Consider the following 16,214-nt stretch of genomic DNA (forward strand, 5'->3'; position numbering starts at 1 on the left):
TCTATCTGCCAGGAGTGATCTTGATCGCTCTCTCTCTCCCTCCTCTCTCTCTCCCTGTCTGTTCCCCCACCCCCGCTTTCTCTATCTCGCTCTGCTCCCTGCTCTCTCTTTCTCTCTCTGTCTCTGTTCCACTGCCCCCTCCCCACTCCCCTCCACCCTCCCCCCACCCGCTCTCTCGCCCTCTTCCGATGGGCTTTTTAAAATAAAAATTGGAACCCATTGAAAAATCACAAAGCTGTCCGAAGTCTGGAAGCCACTGTTTTGCTTCTGCTCTCAGCACCTGTCAGCTGTGAAACTAACAGTTGTGATTTTTTTAAAGCTGGTCTGGTCAGAAAGAAGAAGCCAACGGGAAAGTTTTCATCCCTGAAGTTACCAGTCACAGACCTCAAAGTATTTTACCACGGACACTGGGGTCCCTGTATGGGAACATTGCCGACCCCCAATTAAGCTGCACCTGCCATGTGTCTGCCCATTTCACCAGACTGTCTATGTCCTCCTGATGTCCTCTATTATTCTGCTCACTATTTACTGTATTCAGTTTTGTATCATCTGCAAACCTCAAAATTGTACTCCCTATACCCAAATACAGGTCATTTAAATATGACAAGAAAAGCAATGGTCCTAATACTGACCCTGGCAAATTTCATGTCATACTTCCCTCCAGGCAGAAAAGCATTCATTCACCATTACTGTCTGCCTTCTATCCCTTTGTCAATTATGAACCCAAGTTACCACCATCCCTTTAATAATGTGTGCTTTATTTTCTGAATAAGTCTGTTATGTGGTCTTTTATCAAATGCCTTGTGAAAATCCATATATACAACATCTACTACATTGCCTTTATCAATCCTCTCTGTTATTTTATCAAAGAATGAACAACCTGCTTTGTGGTGTTGATTGAGGAAGAAATATTGACCAGGACACTGAAAGAACTCGCTGTTCTTTCCTCAAATAATGATGTGGAATCTTTATGCCCAGCTGAACAGGCAGATGGGGCCTTCATTTAATGTCTGAACTGATTAATATTTCTGACAATGCAGCAGTCTTTCAGTACCATGCTGAAGTGCCAGCCTAGATTATGTGCTAAAGTACTGGGGTTAAGAAAGAATAAAACTAACATTTTAAACCTACACTGAGATACTGACAAACAGTTCAGATGACCTTTCACCTCTATCATTACTGCCAGCTCCACAATTCTATGGTTCAAATGTGGGGTCATCTTGGTGCTAAACTGGAACTCCCAACCAATGTGAATTCATACAAGCTGTAAATACTACTGTGCTGATATGTACAACAGGACTGTGGAAAATGCTGGGAAGCATATGCAGGTGAGGAAAGAGCCCAAGGTTAATTAGCCTGCCAACAGTCATTGGGCAATCAGAGCCTGTGAATTCAATCCATAGCCCAAATTTAAATGGGCGAACAGGGTGAAGGAAATTAAGGGGAGGGGCCAAATATAATTTCCAATTGGTTTAAAATGGTAGTAATGTTGCTATTAGCAATCTGGAGCTACATCTCCTGTGCATCATATCATCAATTGAGGTAGTAATATGGGGTATGTCTGTCATGAGATTAAGTCAGTTAGCACTGTGGGCTATGTTAGTCTCTATATCCTGTGAGTTAGCCATGTGGGGTATGTCAGTCTCTATATCCTGTTAGTTAGCCATGTGGGGTATGTCTGTCTCTATATCCTGTGAGTTAGCCCTGTGGGGTATGTCAGTCTCTATATCCTGTGAGTTAGTACTGTGGGCTGTGTTAGTCTCTATACCCTGTGAGTTAGCCCTGTGGGGTATGTCAGTCTCTATATCCTGTGAGTTAGCACTGTGGGCTATGTTAGTCTCTATATCCTGTGAGTTAGCCATGTGGGGTATGTCAGTCTCTATATCCTGTGAGTTAGCACTGTGGGCTACGTTAGTCTCTATATCCTGTGAGTTAGCCATGTGGGGTATGTCAGTCTCTATATCCTGTGAGTTAGCCCTGTGGGGTATGTCAGTCTCTATATCCTGTGAGTTAGCACTGTGGGCTATGTTAGTCTCTATATCCTGTGAGTTAGCCATGTGGGGTATGTCAGTCTCTATATCCTGTGAGTTAGCCATGTGGGGTATGTCAGTCTCTATATCCTGTGAGTTAGCCATGTGGGGTATGTCAGTCTCTATATCCTGTGAGTTGGCCATGTGGGGTATGTCAGTCTCTATATCCTGTGAGTTAGTACTGTGGGGTATGTCAGTCTCTATATCCTGTGAGTTAGTACTGTGGGGTATGTCAGTCTCTATATCCTGTGAGTTAGCACTGCGGGCTGTGTTAGTCTCTATACCCTGTGAGTTAGCCCTGTGGGGTATGTCAGTCTCTATATCCTGTGAGTTAGCACTGCGAGCTATGTTAGTCTCTATATCCTGTGAGGTAGCACTGCGGGCTGTGTCAGTCTCTATATCCTGTGAGTTAGCCCTGTGGGGTATGTCAGTCTCTATATCCTGTGAGTTAGCACTGTGGGCTATGTTAGTCTCTATATCCTGTGAGTTAGTACTGTGGGGTATGTTAGTCTCTATATCCTGTGAGTTAGTACTGTGGGCTATGTTAGTCTCTATATCCTGTGAGTTAGTACTGTGGGGTATGTCAGTCTCTATATCCTGTGAGTTAGCCCTGTGGGGTATGTCAGTCTCTATATCCTGTGAGTTAGCACTGTGGGCTATGTTAGTCTCTATATCCTGTGAGTTAGTACTGTGGGGTATGTCAGTCTCTATATCCTGTGAGTTAGCACTGTGGGCTATGTTAGTCTCTATATCCTGTGAGTTAGCACTGTGGGGTATGTTAGTCTCTATATCCTGTGAGTTAGTACTGTGGGCTATGTCAGTCTCTATATCCTGTGAGTTAGCACTGTGGGGTATGTCAGTCTCTATATCCTGTGAGTTAGTACTGTGGGCTATGTTAGTCTCTATATCCTGTGAGTTAGTACTGTGGGGTATGTCAGTCTCTATATCCTGTGAGTTAGTACTGTGGGCTATGTTAGTCTCTATATCCTGTGTGTTAGTACTGTGGGCTATGTCAGTCTCTATATCCTGTGAGTTAGCCCTGTGGGGTATGTCAGCCTCTATATCCTGTGAGTTAGTACTGTGGGGTATGTCAGTCTCTATATCCTGTGAGTTAGTACTGTGGGGTATGTCAGTCTCTATATCCTGTGAGTTAGCCCTGTGGGGTATGTCAGTCTCTATATCCTGTGAGTTAGCACTGTGGGGTATGTCAGTCTCTCTATCCTGTGAGTTAGTACAGTGGGGTATGTCAGTCTCTCTATCCTGTGAGTTCGTACTGTAGGGTATGTCAGTCTTTATATCCTGTGAGTTAGTACTGTGGGGTATGTCAGTCTCTATATCCTGTGAGTTAGCACTGTGGGGTACGTTAGTCTCTATATCCTGTGAGTTAGCCCTGTGGGGTATGTCAGTCTCTCTATCCTGTGAGTTAGTACAGTGGGGTATGTCAGTCTCTCTATCCTGTGAGTTAGCACTGTGGGGTACGTTAGTCTCTATATCCTGTGAGTTAGCCCTGTGGGGTATGTCAGTCTCTCTATCCTGTGAGTTAGCCCTGTGGGGTATGTCAGTCTCTCTATCCTGTGAGTTCGTACTGTAGGGTATGTCAGTCTCTATATCCTGTGAGTTAGCCCTGTGGGGTATGTCAGTCTCTCTATCCTGTGAGTTCGTACTGTAGGGTATGTCAGTCTCTATATCCTGTGAGTTAGTACAGTACGGTATTTAGTTTAGTTTAGAGATACAGCACTGAAACAGGCCCTTCGGTCCACCGAGTCTGTGCCGACCATCAACCATCCATTTATACTAATCCTACACTAATTCCATATTCCTACCACATCCCCATTGTCCCTATATTTCGCTACCACCTACCTATACTAGGGGCAATTGCTAATGGCCAATTTACCTGCAAGTCTTTGGCATGTGGGAGGAAACCGGAGCACCCGGAGGAAACCCACGCAGACAGAGGGAGAACTTGCAAACTCCACACAGTTTGTGAAAATCTCCAAATCTTTTTTGTAAAACAATTATATTTTTAACCAATTTAGTGCAACACCAATGGAATTGTTCACAGTGAGTTGGAGGATATGTTCCTTGTAATGACAGGAGTGTTTATTTGTGAATCATTTAATGTAGTTAAGGTAGAAATTTTATATGTAGGGAGAAAACCAGAGGATGAGTGAGAAATTAACGGCAGTTGAAATGATTCTAACAAATGATATCAGTTGGGCTCAGAGACAGTGAAATGTTTTAACTGCCTCATTTATAAGGAAGAATTACCACAGTCCAACAAAGCTCATTGTTACTGATTTCAATATATTGAGCACAAGAATATGAAGATTGGAACGAGAAAAAATAATTCACTGAGGAAGAATGGATCAAAATACAAGGCGGCATTCGAAAACTTGCAGATTGGGCAATTAAATGGCAAATGAACTTTAACAGATAAATGTGAGGAGATGCACTTTGGTAAGAAAAATAGAAGCATCTACATCTACCTCATTCATTTGCTAAGAAGAGCAAAGTCATTCAGATAAAAAAATCATTAAAAACTTTGCAGGTCAGCAAAGCAATTAAAAATACGAACAAAGCTCTGGGATTTATTTCTAGGGGTACAGAATTCAAAAGTAGTGAAGTCGGAAGTGGTTGAAGCAAATAGCCTAGATGCTTTCAAAAGGAAACTAGATGAGTAAATGAAACAAAAAGTAATAGAAAGATGAGGTGTGGCAGATGGAATGGGAGCAGGGCTGTGTGGCTTTTCAGCACCAGTACAGACTAGTTGGGCCAAATGGCCTTTTTGTGCTGTTTATTCTATATAATGCTATGAAGTAATTGCAATTTTGTGTGTGTCTGGTATACCAACATTGGCACATGCTGGACTGAAAACAATATACCCATTACACAGCAAACGCTGTGTCTAGTGATCTCGCAGAGGCAGTACTTAATTTATAAATGACAAACCACATTGCAGTTGCTTGGACTATCAGACCACAAATGGCAGAAGTGCCCAATTCTGGACACCAAGACACAAACAGGATTTTCAAGCCCTGGAGGTGGTAAACAGAAATAACCAAAAAGACTCATGCCCAGCAGTGGAAACATGGTACTGAAGGACTGGAGAATATCTGGTTATTCATCCTTTAAAATTAGTTACTGAGGGGATCTCGAAGATAGATACAGGGCTGCCCCAACTGGATCGTACAGTCCCTGCTTCACACTCCCCTTCAACTCCAGCCTGTGATGGTCAAGCTCTGAAACACTGAGTTGTTCTTTTAAGGTGTCTGGGATATGCAGCTCCTGGTAAATTCAAAACCGTGTATATATAAAAAAATACAAATCTTCGAGTCAATTTCCCCAAAATGTTTACCGATTTATTTTATCCCAAAGGAACAGTACAACACACACACTGTTTTTTCCTCTCAGAACTTCTGTTAATTCTCCTTTCTGCTACTTATTCCACATCGCTCTCGCCTTTGTCTTTTCTCTTTCATCTTTACTCTTGTGTACTTTACTCTCCCTCTTACTCATTTCCTCCCTCCGTCTGTCACTCTATTCCTTTTTGTGTATTTTACAATTACGATTACTCCAACTGTTTCCATAATTCCAGCAATCTCTAGACTCTCCAGAATCCACACTCTCTGTGCACCCACTGAATCAGACGTTCATAATCTTCCCATCCACAAGCTCCCAGAAAGTTGCTTTTTGGCTCCCTGGGCTACTGAATAGCTGATTGGTGAGTATATAACAATAATGCAAGATTGTAAAGATTAAAGTTACAGCTGGGAAAGGCTTATGCAGCTTCACATCAGAACACTGCCAAATTAGGGGCCCCTGCAGCTACAGGATTTACAGGTCAGTGCCTAAACTGGGCATTAAAATGCAAGCCCATAATCAGTATTAAAAGGTAGGGTAAGGAAGCTCGGGTTCCCAATAGCAGAGGATGAAATATAGGACTGAAATCAGGGAGCTCTTCCCTACAGACAATAAACACATTAACTTCCTCACATAAAATACAAACACACATTTGACTACATAACAATTAAAAGTAATTAATAAAAACAGTTCCGAACAGTTTGTCAGTTCCGAAGAAGGGTCACTGACCCGAAACGTTAACTCTGCTTTTCTTTCCACAGATGCTGCCAGACCTGCTGAGTGATTCCAGCATTTCTTGTTTTTATTTCAGATTTCCAGCATCTGCACTATTTTGCTTTTAATTAAAAGTAATTATTTGATTGTGATGACTTGAAGATGTGAAAAGATAAGTGCAAATTCTTCAAAGCGGGGTGGTCGGTTGAGGGTGGGGGGTGGGGGAGAGTGGATTTGAGGTAGATGTACAGCCATGATCTTACTGAATGGTGACGCAGGCTCGGTGGGCCATAAGGCCCACTCCTGCTCCTAGTTCTTATATCCCTGACGGTGGAATGCTTGAATTTCAATCATATGTCGTATGTCAGTTTCTATATCCTGTGAGTTAGTACTGTAGGGTATGTCAGTCTCTATATCCTGTAAGTTAGTACTGTGGGGTATGTCAGTCTCTATATCCTGTGAGTTAGTACTGTAGGGTATGTCAGTCTCTATATCCTGTGAGTTAGTACTGTAGGGTATGTCAGTCTCTATATCCTGTGAGTTAGTACTGTGGGGTATGTCAGTCTCTATATCCTGTGAGTTAGTACTGTAGGGTATGTCAGTCTCTATATCCTGTGAGTTAGCACTGTAGGGTATGTCAGTCTCTATATCCTGTGAGTTAGCACTGTGGGGTATGTCAGTCTCTATATCCTGTGAGTTAGTACGGTGGGGTATGTCAGTCTCTATATCCTGTGAGTTAGTACTGTGGAGTATGTCAGTCTCTATATCCTGTGAGTTAGTACTGTGGGGTATGTCAGTTTCGATATCCTGTGAGTTAGTACTGCGGGGTATATCAGTCTCTATATCCTGTGAGTTAGTACTGTGGGGTATGTCAGTCTCTATATCCTGTGAGTTAGTACTGTGAGGTATGTCAGTCTCTATATCCTGTGAGTTAGCACTGTGGGGTATGTCAGTCTCTATATCCTGTGAGTTAGTACGGTGGGGTATGTCAGTCTCTATATCCTGTGAGTTAGTACTGTGGAGTATGTCAGTTTCGATATCCTGTGAGTTAGCACTGTGGGGTATGTCAGTCTCTATATCCTGTGAGTTAGTACGGTGGGGTATGTCAGTCTCTATATCCTGTGAGTTAGTACTGTGGAGTATGTCAGTCTCTATATCCTGTGAGTTAGTACTGTGGGGTATGTCAGTTTCGATATCCTGTGAGTTAGTACTGCGGGGTATGTCAGTCTCTATATCCTGTGAGTTAGCACTGTGGGGTATGTCAGTCTCTATATCCTGTGAGTTAGTACTGCGGGGTATGTCAGTCTCTATATCCTGTGAGTTAGTACTGTGGGGTATGTCAGTCTCTATATCCTGTGAGTTAGCACTGTGGAGTCGATCAATTACTGTATCAAGTGAGTTAGCACTGTGGGGTATGTCAGTCATTATATCCTATAATTTAGCACTGTGGGGTATGTCAGATCCAATATCAAGTGAGTTAGCACTGTGGGGTATGTCAGTCATTATATCCTATAATTTAGCACTGTGGGGTATGTCAGTCACTATATCCTATAATTTAGCACTGTGGGGTATGTCAGATCCAATATCAAGTGAGTTAGCACTGTAGGGTATGTCAATCACAGTGTTAAGCAAGATTGCACTTTGGGTATGTCAGTCATGTTTCAAGCATGTGATACTGTGGGGGTAATATTTTATGGCAGAATTATAAATCTTAGCGTATAATTCACAGTTCTCTTCAATGATTAAACAGAAGGCACTACATGTGCCCTCCCTCTCTCTCCCCCAGCCCAAGTACAACCCCGAAGCCCAGTGATGACTGTGTTGTGCATTCCAGTGAGTTATCCAGCTCAGACTATCAGCAGTTGGCTGAAAGCATGACCAGCGCCTGACTCTTTAATGATACTGCAATGTGTCATTTAGCAATGTTAGTCTGAGCTTCTGGAATTTGGACTTAGTCCCCATAATACTGAAGACTTTTGTTAAAACCGGAAGAACTGGATCAATTGATTTAACCTTGCTGCTGTAAACAACTGGAGATTGTTAAATTTCACAGGGTCCCCTAATCTTATTGAGGCTTTTCCGAAAGAACTACCTGTAATGGGGCTTTCACATTTTGGATAGGCCACTATTTGGTTTAATGCGTTTCATGTGTAGGATAAGCCCCTGTCCAATTTCAGGGGCCTTCATGTGTAGGTTAGGCACCTATTCAGATATGAACTGGATGTTTTAATTTTGCTGAGCTATCTGTAAATTTCGCTGGAACTATATGTAATCCACACATTAAGGGTAAAATTCCTCACTTACCTAAAAGCATGGGAGAATCACTGTATCTGTAATTATCAGACCTCCAATGAAGTTGCATTTTCAGAAATCCCACACATTAAAGCTGTGCATATCCATGGTTTCAGGTTAGGTTTAAAACAGAAATTTTTGGTCCTTCTTCAGATCCTTATTAGCCTCTAATGTAGGTGTTGAGGAAGGTCACTGTGTTAGCCTATGCCATCATTTAAAAGGTTCACTGTCTAGACTCACACAGAAGGAATTTGTTTTGGGATGGGTACCAGATGGCTGCTTCTGTCCGTGAAACTATGCCACGGTAAGAGTTAGTGGGACTATTTTCACCAGATATTTTAGGTGCTAAAGAGTCACTGAGGTAGCTAAGATTGGGTTTTGAGCTGCAATGCTAGCTTAGGACGGACTTTAGTGTAAGATATCATTTTGGTAAAGGAATGGCCGCCCCAAGGACGATTACCAATTAAAGTAGCTGCTATCGCTGATTAAAAAGGTGGCACATCATTTTGCTGCCAGCGCTGCAATTAACAACGTCTCCTAACAGCGACCAACTGAACAGGGGTAAAGAATTCATTGGTGAGGATTGCAAGCATCACTGACAGCCATGCTCGGTTTTCACTGCTCACTTACTGCTTGAGATTGAGTAACTACACTACGTTTGAACATAAAAAACAAAAAATAGGAGCACGAGTAGACCATGTGACCCATCGATCCTGCTCCACCATTCAATTCAACTTTTGATTCACATCGGGAGACTTTCTGGGACACTTTGTCAGGACTTCACCAACACTCTACCAAAATTTATTTGGGAAATTCTCTGAGGACTTCACCTACAGAGAGTGAGTGCTGTGCTTCTCCATCTTATTGGACATCCTACAGGAGTCACCAGGAGAAAGGAAGTGCTTGGTCATGGGGATCTTGTTAGAGGTTCTCTTTGGTATGGAGGAGGAATGGGAGGAGGAAATGAGGCCAGGCAGGGCAGCACTGGCTGCTGGAGGAGACAGGGAGAGGACAGCGAGGAGTACTGCAGATTGGTGGTGATGTTGCATGCTCCACAATCTGGCGATCATGAGAGACCAGCCATCACCAGCAGCTTTGGTGCCAGGGGCCCAGGCTCAGGAGCCATAAGTGGAGGAGGAGGAGGTTGCTGAAGAGCAGGGGAGTGGCGGGGTATGGTGGGGACCGGGAGAACACCAGAGAGTTCCAGGTAGCTGGGCTGCAGCTGGGAGGGACTCTGGGCACCGCCCAATTGAAGAATGCTTGAGAGAGGAGATTGCCCTGCCTTAGACTGCACCATCTCAGCATGGTCTTGAGCACTCTGGCTGCCTGGCTGACAGGCAACGATAAGGGAAATGGTGGGGTAGCAGGGAAAGAACAGGAATGCTGCCATCTGGACAGTGGCTAATTGGTTCCTCCCCATTGATTCCCACATCACTATGCAGGGCATCTGTTCAGCCAGCCCACTGATCTGCTGAGGGACAGATCTGGGAAGCTGAGACACTCTATTAGCTACTTTCAACTGAGGAGCCAAGAGCCACCTGGCAGCTGCCTGAGCTTCCCCGGCAGCATTTTAATATTCCACAGAAGATGCTAGTAGTGTCATGGAAGCTGCTTGGGCTTCCTTTTCCACACTTTATCATTCCATGCAAACTGTTTGGCATTCCATGGAATTTGCCATGGCTGCAGTGGAAGTTGTGACCTCACTCATCAGAAGCTGTCTGATATTTGACTCCACATGTCACAGGTTGGAACTGGCCAGCCTCTCCTCGCTCTACAGTGTTGGTTCCAGCCTCTGCATCAAGCCATGGGCCAAGCTGGCCCTCGCCATAACTCATAAGCTTTCAGGCTTTTACATTACACAAGCATTTGGGTGGTGAAACCCATCAGCCTTCTTCTGAAGCTTGGCAATGACTTCTGTACAGCCAAACTTCTATGTGACCTTGCCCAGCAAGGTGGCACCTGTGGTGTTCCTCCCACTTTGTGTGGCTGCTGCCCACTAGTGCTCTGTGTATGCCACTGTGAGCATCCGTGTTCTACCCTCGCATATTCATTTTCCAGTGTAATGATAGACTCTGAGCTGGTGACACTCATGGTGATTGACTCAGCACATTCTTCCTCACTCTCCTTCTCATCCTCATTTCCAGGGTTTGGGGTGGGGATGGGGCAGTGGTTCACTTCCTGTTGCTCTAATGGTTGGAGCTGTGTGGGGTGGGAGTGAGTGGATGTTGCTCCTGGACATCTGATATAATAAAGCTAAAAGTTTTAGGGTACAGCGTGTATTGCCACTCGAGGAGGATGTGTGTGATGAGACCATATGGAATGTGCGAGTGAAATTGGTTTGTGGATGAGGGATTAGGAATCATTTTGGATATGTAAGGAAGCTGGAGCAGCCACATACCGCGAGGTGATATGTGCCCTGCTCTGCCTGTGGCCACTCCCACCCGATCACTGCCAACCCTGTCTTCTCAAGGGGAGTGATTGCATGGAGTCATGCTTCCCCTCCTGCAGTCGGGTCCCGCTTTTTAAAAAAATTCTTTCATGGGATATGGGCATTGCTGGCTCGGCCAGCATTTATTGTCCATCCCTAATTACACATGAGAAGGTGGTGGTGAGCCGCTGCAGTCCTTGTGGTGTAGGTACACCCACAGTGCTGTTAGGAAGGGAGTTCCAGGATTTTGACCTTGCAACAGTGAAGGAACGTTGATATAGTTCCAAGTCAGGATGGTGTGTGGCCTGGAGGGGAACTTGCAGGTGTTTCCATGCATCTGCTTCCCATGTCTGAGGCCACATGTTTGGAAGGTGCTATCGAAGGAGTCTTGGTGAGTTGCTGCAGTGCATCTTGTAGATGGTACACACTGCTGCCACTGTGCATCGGTGGTGGAGGGAGTGAGGATGGGGTGCAAATCAAGCAGGCTGCATTGTCCTGGATGATGTTGTTGGAGCTGCACTCATCCAGCAAGTGGAGAGTATTCCATCACACTCCTGACTTGTGCATTGTAGATGGTGGACAGCTTAGAGGTGTCAGAAGGAAAGTTATTCACAGAATCACAGTATTGATACAGAGCAGAAGGAGGCCATTCGGTTCATCGTGTCTGCACGGCTCTCCGAATGAGCAATTCACTTAGTGCTACTCCCCCTCCTTCTCCCCGTAACCTTCCTTTTCATATAATTGTCTAATTCCCTTTCAAATGCTTCAATTGAATTTGCCTCCATCACACTCTTGAGGCAGTGCATTCTAGACCTTAACTACTTGCTGAAAAAGTTTTTCCTCATGTCGCTTTTGCTTCTTGTAACAATTTTTTAAAATCTGTGCCCTCGCATTCTTAATCCTTTCACAAGTAGGAACAGTTTTTCTCTATCTCCTCTAACCATATCCCTCATAAATTTGAATACCTGCATCAAATCTCCTCTCAGCCTTTTCTTCTCCAAGGAAAACAGTCCCAACTTCTCCAAACTATCTTCATAACTGAAGTTCCTAATCCCTGGAACCAGTCCTGTGAATCTTTTCTACACCCTCTCGAATGCCTTCACAACCTTCCTAAAGTGTGGCGCCCAGAACTGGACGCAATAGGCCAGCTGAGGCCAAACTAGTGTCGTATACAAACATAGAACATAGAAAATAGGAGCAGGAGTAGGCCATTCGGCCCTTCGAGCCTGCTCCGCCATTCAATACGTTCATGGCTGATCATCCAAACTCAATACCCTGTTCCTGCTTTCTCCTCGTATCCCTTGATCCCTTTAGCCCTAAGAGCTATATCTAACTCTTTCTTGAATATATTTAATGATTTGGCCTCAACTGCTTTCTGTGGTAGAGAATTCCACAGGTTCACCACTCTCTGGGTGAAGAAATCTCTCCTCATCTCAATTTTAAATGGCTTATTCCTTATCCCTAGATTGTGACTCCTGGTGCTGGATTCCCCCGCCAGTGGGAACATCCTTCCTGCATCTAGTCTGTCCAGTCCTGTTAGAATGTTATTAGTTTCTATGAGATCCCCTCTCATTCTTCTAAACTCTAGAAAATACAAGCCTAATCGAGCCAATCTCTCTTCATATATCAATCCTGCCATCCCAGGAATCAGTCTGGTGAACTCCCTCCATAGCAAGAACATCCTTCCTCAGATAAGGAGACCAAAACTGCACACAATACTCCAGATGTGGTCTCACCAAGGTCTTGTATAATTGCAGCAAGACATCCTTGCTCCTGTACTCGAATCCTCTCGCTATAAAGGCCAACATACCATTTGCCTTCTTAACTGCCTGCTGCACCTGCATGCTTACTTTCAGCAACGTGTGCACAAGGACACCCAGGTCTCGCTGCACCTCTCCCTTTCCCTATCGATTGCTGTTCAGATAATAATCTGCCTTTCTGTTTTTGCCACCAAAGTGGATAACCTCACATTTATCCACATTATACTGCGTCTGCCATGTATTTGCCCACTCACTCAACCTGTCCAAATCACACTGGAGATTCTCTGCATCCTCTTCACAGCTCACACTCCCACTCAGCTTTGTGTCATCTGCAAACTTGGATATATTTAATTCCCTCATCTATATTATTGATAGATATTGTGAATAGCTGGGGTCCTAGCACTGATCCCTATGGTACCCCACTAGTCACTGCCTGCTATTTGGAAAAAGACTTGTTTATTCCTACTCTTTGTTTCCTGTCTACCAACCAGTTCTCTATCCATGTCAGTACCTTACCCCCAATCCCATGTACTTTAATTTTACATGCTAATCTCTTATGTGGGACCTTCTGAAAGTCCGATACCTACCCCAAATGGACTGCAGCGGTTCAAGAAGGCAGCTCACCACCACCTTCTCAAGGGCAATTAGGGATGGGCAATAAATGCTGGCCTGGCCAGTGATGCCCACATCCCATGAATGAATAAAGTTACGTCCTCAAAAAATTCCCGTAGATCTGTTCAGCATGATTTCCCTTTCGTAAATGCTTATTGACTTTGTCCAATCATGTCATTGTTTTCCAAGTGCTCTGCTATTACATCTCTTATAAAGGACTCTAGCATTTCCTGCTACTGATGTCAGGCTAACCGGTCTATAATTCCCTGTTTTCTCTCTGCCTCCTTTTTTAAATAGTTGGGTTACATTAGCTACCCTCCAATCCAATGGAACTGTTCCAGAGTCTATAGAATTTTAAAATAGAAAAATGACCAGCAATGCATCTACTATTTCTAGGGCCACTTTCTTAAGTACTCTGTAATGTAGATTATTAGGCCCTGGGGATTAATTGGCCTTCAATCCCGTCAATTTCCCTAACACCATTTCCCTACCAATACTGATTTCATACAGTTCCTCCTTCTCACTAGACCCTATGTTCCCCAACATTTCTGGGAAGTAATTTGTGTCCTCCTTGTGAAGACAGAACAAAAGTATGTATTTAATTGGCCTGCCATTTCTTTGTTCCCTATTATAAATTCCCCCGTTTCTGACTGTAAGGGACCCACATTTGTCTTCACTAATCTTTTTCCCTTCACATATCTATTGAAGCTTTTATAGTCAGTTTTTATGTTCCCTGCAAGCTTACTCTCATACTCTGTTTTCCCCTTCTTAATTAATCCGTTTGTCCTCCTCTGCTGAATTCTAAACTGCTCCCAATCCTCAGGTTTGCTGCTTGTTCTGGCCATTTTATATTTCTCCTCCTTGGATCTAATACTATCCCTAATTTGTTTTGTAAGCCACAGTTGAGCCACCCTTCCTGTTTTATTTTTGCGCCAGACAGGAATGAACAATTGTTGTAATTCATCCATGCGCTCTTTAAATGCTAGCCATTGCCTATCCACTGTCAACTCTTTAAGTAACGTTCCCCAATCTATCATAGCCAACTCGTGCCTCATACCTTCATTGTTTCCTTTAATTAGATTCAGGATCCTAGTCTCGGAATCAACTCTCTCACTCTCCATCTTAATGAAGAATTCTGTCATGTTATGATCGCTCTTCCCCAAGGGACCCACACAACAAGGTTGTTAACTAATACTTTCTCATTACACAATACCTATCTCGGATGGCCTGTTCTCTAGTTGCATCCTCAACGTATTGGTCCAAAAAACCATCGCGTATGCACTCCAGGAATTCCTCCTTTACAGTATTATTGCTAATTTGGTTTGCCCCATCTATATGTAGATGAAATTCACCCATAATTACAGTTGCACCCTTATTGCATGCATCTCTAATTTCCTATTTAATGCCATTCTCTACATCACCACTGCTGTTTGGGGGTCTATATACAACCCCCACCAACGTTTTCTGCCCCTTGTTTCTTAGCTCCACCCATACAGATTCCACATCAGGATTCTCTGAGCTAATATTCTTCCTCACTATTGTATTGATTTCCTCTTTTACTAACAATGCTACTCCACCTCCTTTCTTTTTTTCCTGTCCTTCCAAAATATTGAATACCCCTGGATGTTCAGTTCCCATTCTTGGTCACCCTGCAGCCATGTCTTCGTAATCGCAACTATTTCGTATCCGTTTACATCTATTTGCGCGTTTGTTCGCCTACCTTATTGCGACTACTCCGCGCATTGAGACACAATGTCTTTAGGCTTGTCTTTTTAACATTCTTAGTCATCTTAGCATTATTTCGCACTATGGCCCTATTTGTTTCTTGCCCTTGATTTCTATGCCTTCCACTTTTGCCTTTTTGTTTCCTGTCTTTCGATTCTATCCTTGTTTCCTCCTCCTTAGTCTCCCCACTCAGGTTCCCATCTCCCTGCCATTCTAGTTTAAATCCTCCCCAACACCACCAGCAAACGCCACTGTGAGGACATCGGTTCCAGTCCTGCCTGGGTGTAACCTATTCCGCTTGTACAGGCCCCACCTTCCCCAGAACCAGTCCCAATGTCCCAGGAATCTAAATCCCTCCCTCCTGCACCATTTCTTCAGCTGGTCTATTCTCCTGTTCCTATACTCACTAACACGTGGCATAGGAAGTGATCCTGAGATTACTACCTTTGAGGTCCTGCTTTTTAATTTAGCTCCTAACTCCTTAAATTCATCATGCAGGACCTCATCCCCTTTTCTACTTATGTCGTTGGTACGACATGTACCACGACCACTGGCTGTTCACCCTCCCCCTTCAGAATGTCCTACAGCCGCTCCGAGACAACCTTGACCCTAGCACCAGGGAGGCAACAGACCATCCTGGAGTCCCGTTTGTGGCCACAGAAACATCTGTCTGTTCCCCTTACAATTGAATCTTCTACCACTATAGCTCTCCCAGTCTTTTTCCTCCCATGCTGTGCAGCAGAGCCATCCGAGGTGCCATGAACTTGGTTGTTGCTGCTTTCCCCTGGGAGACCATCCCCCCCCAACAGTATCCAAAGTTTGAGAGGGGGATGGCCACAGGGGACTCCTGCACTCTCTGCCTGTGCCTGCTACTCCACCTGGTGGTCACCCATCTCTTTTCTGCCTGTGCAGCCATTACCTGCGGTGTGACCACCTCGCTAAACATGTTATCCACGACGTCCTCAGCATCCCAGTTGCTCCACAGTGAATCCATCCGCAGCTCCAGCTCCATAATTCGGGTAGCCAGTAGCTGCAGATGTATACAAGTTCAACAGAAGCTCCTTGCTCTTGTATTCTATTCCCCTATTAATAAAGCCCAGGATACTGTGTGCTTTATTTACCACTCTGTCAACCTGACCTGCACAAATACACCCAGGTGCCTCTGCTCCTGCACCCCATTTGAATTGTACCTTTTATTTTATATTGTGTCTCCATGTTCTTCCTACCAAAATGTATCACTTCATATTTCTCCGCATTAAACTTCATCTGCTACCTGTCCACCCATTCCACCTA

This window comes from Heterodontus francisci, chromosome 31, assembly GCF_036365525.1.
Source record: "Heterodontus francisci isolate sHetFra1 chromosome 31, sHetFra1.hap1, whole genome shotgun sequence".
Lineage (NCBI taxonomy): Eukaryota > Metazoa > Chordata > Chondrichthyes > Heterodontiformes > Heterodontidae > Heterodontus > Heterodontus francisci.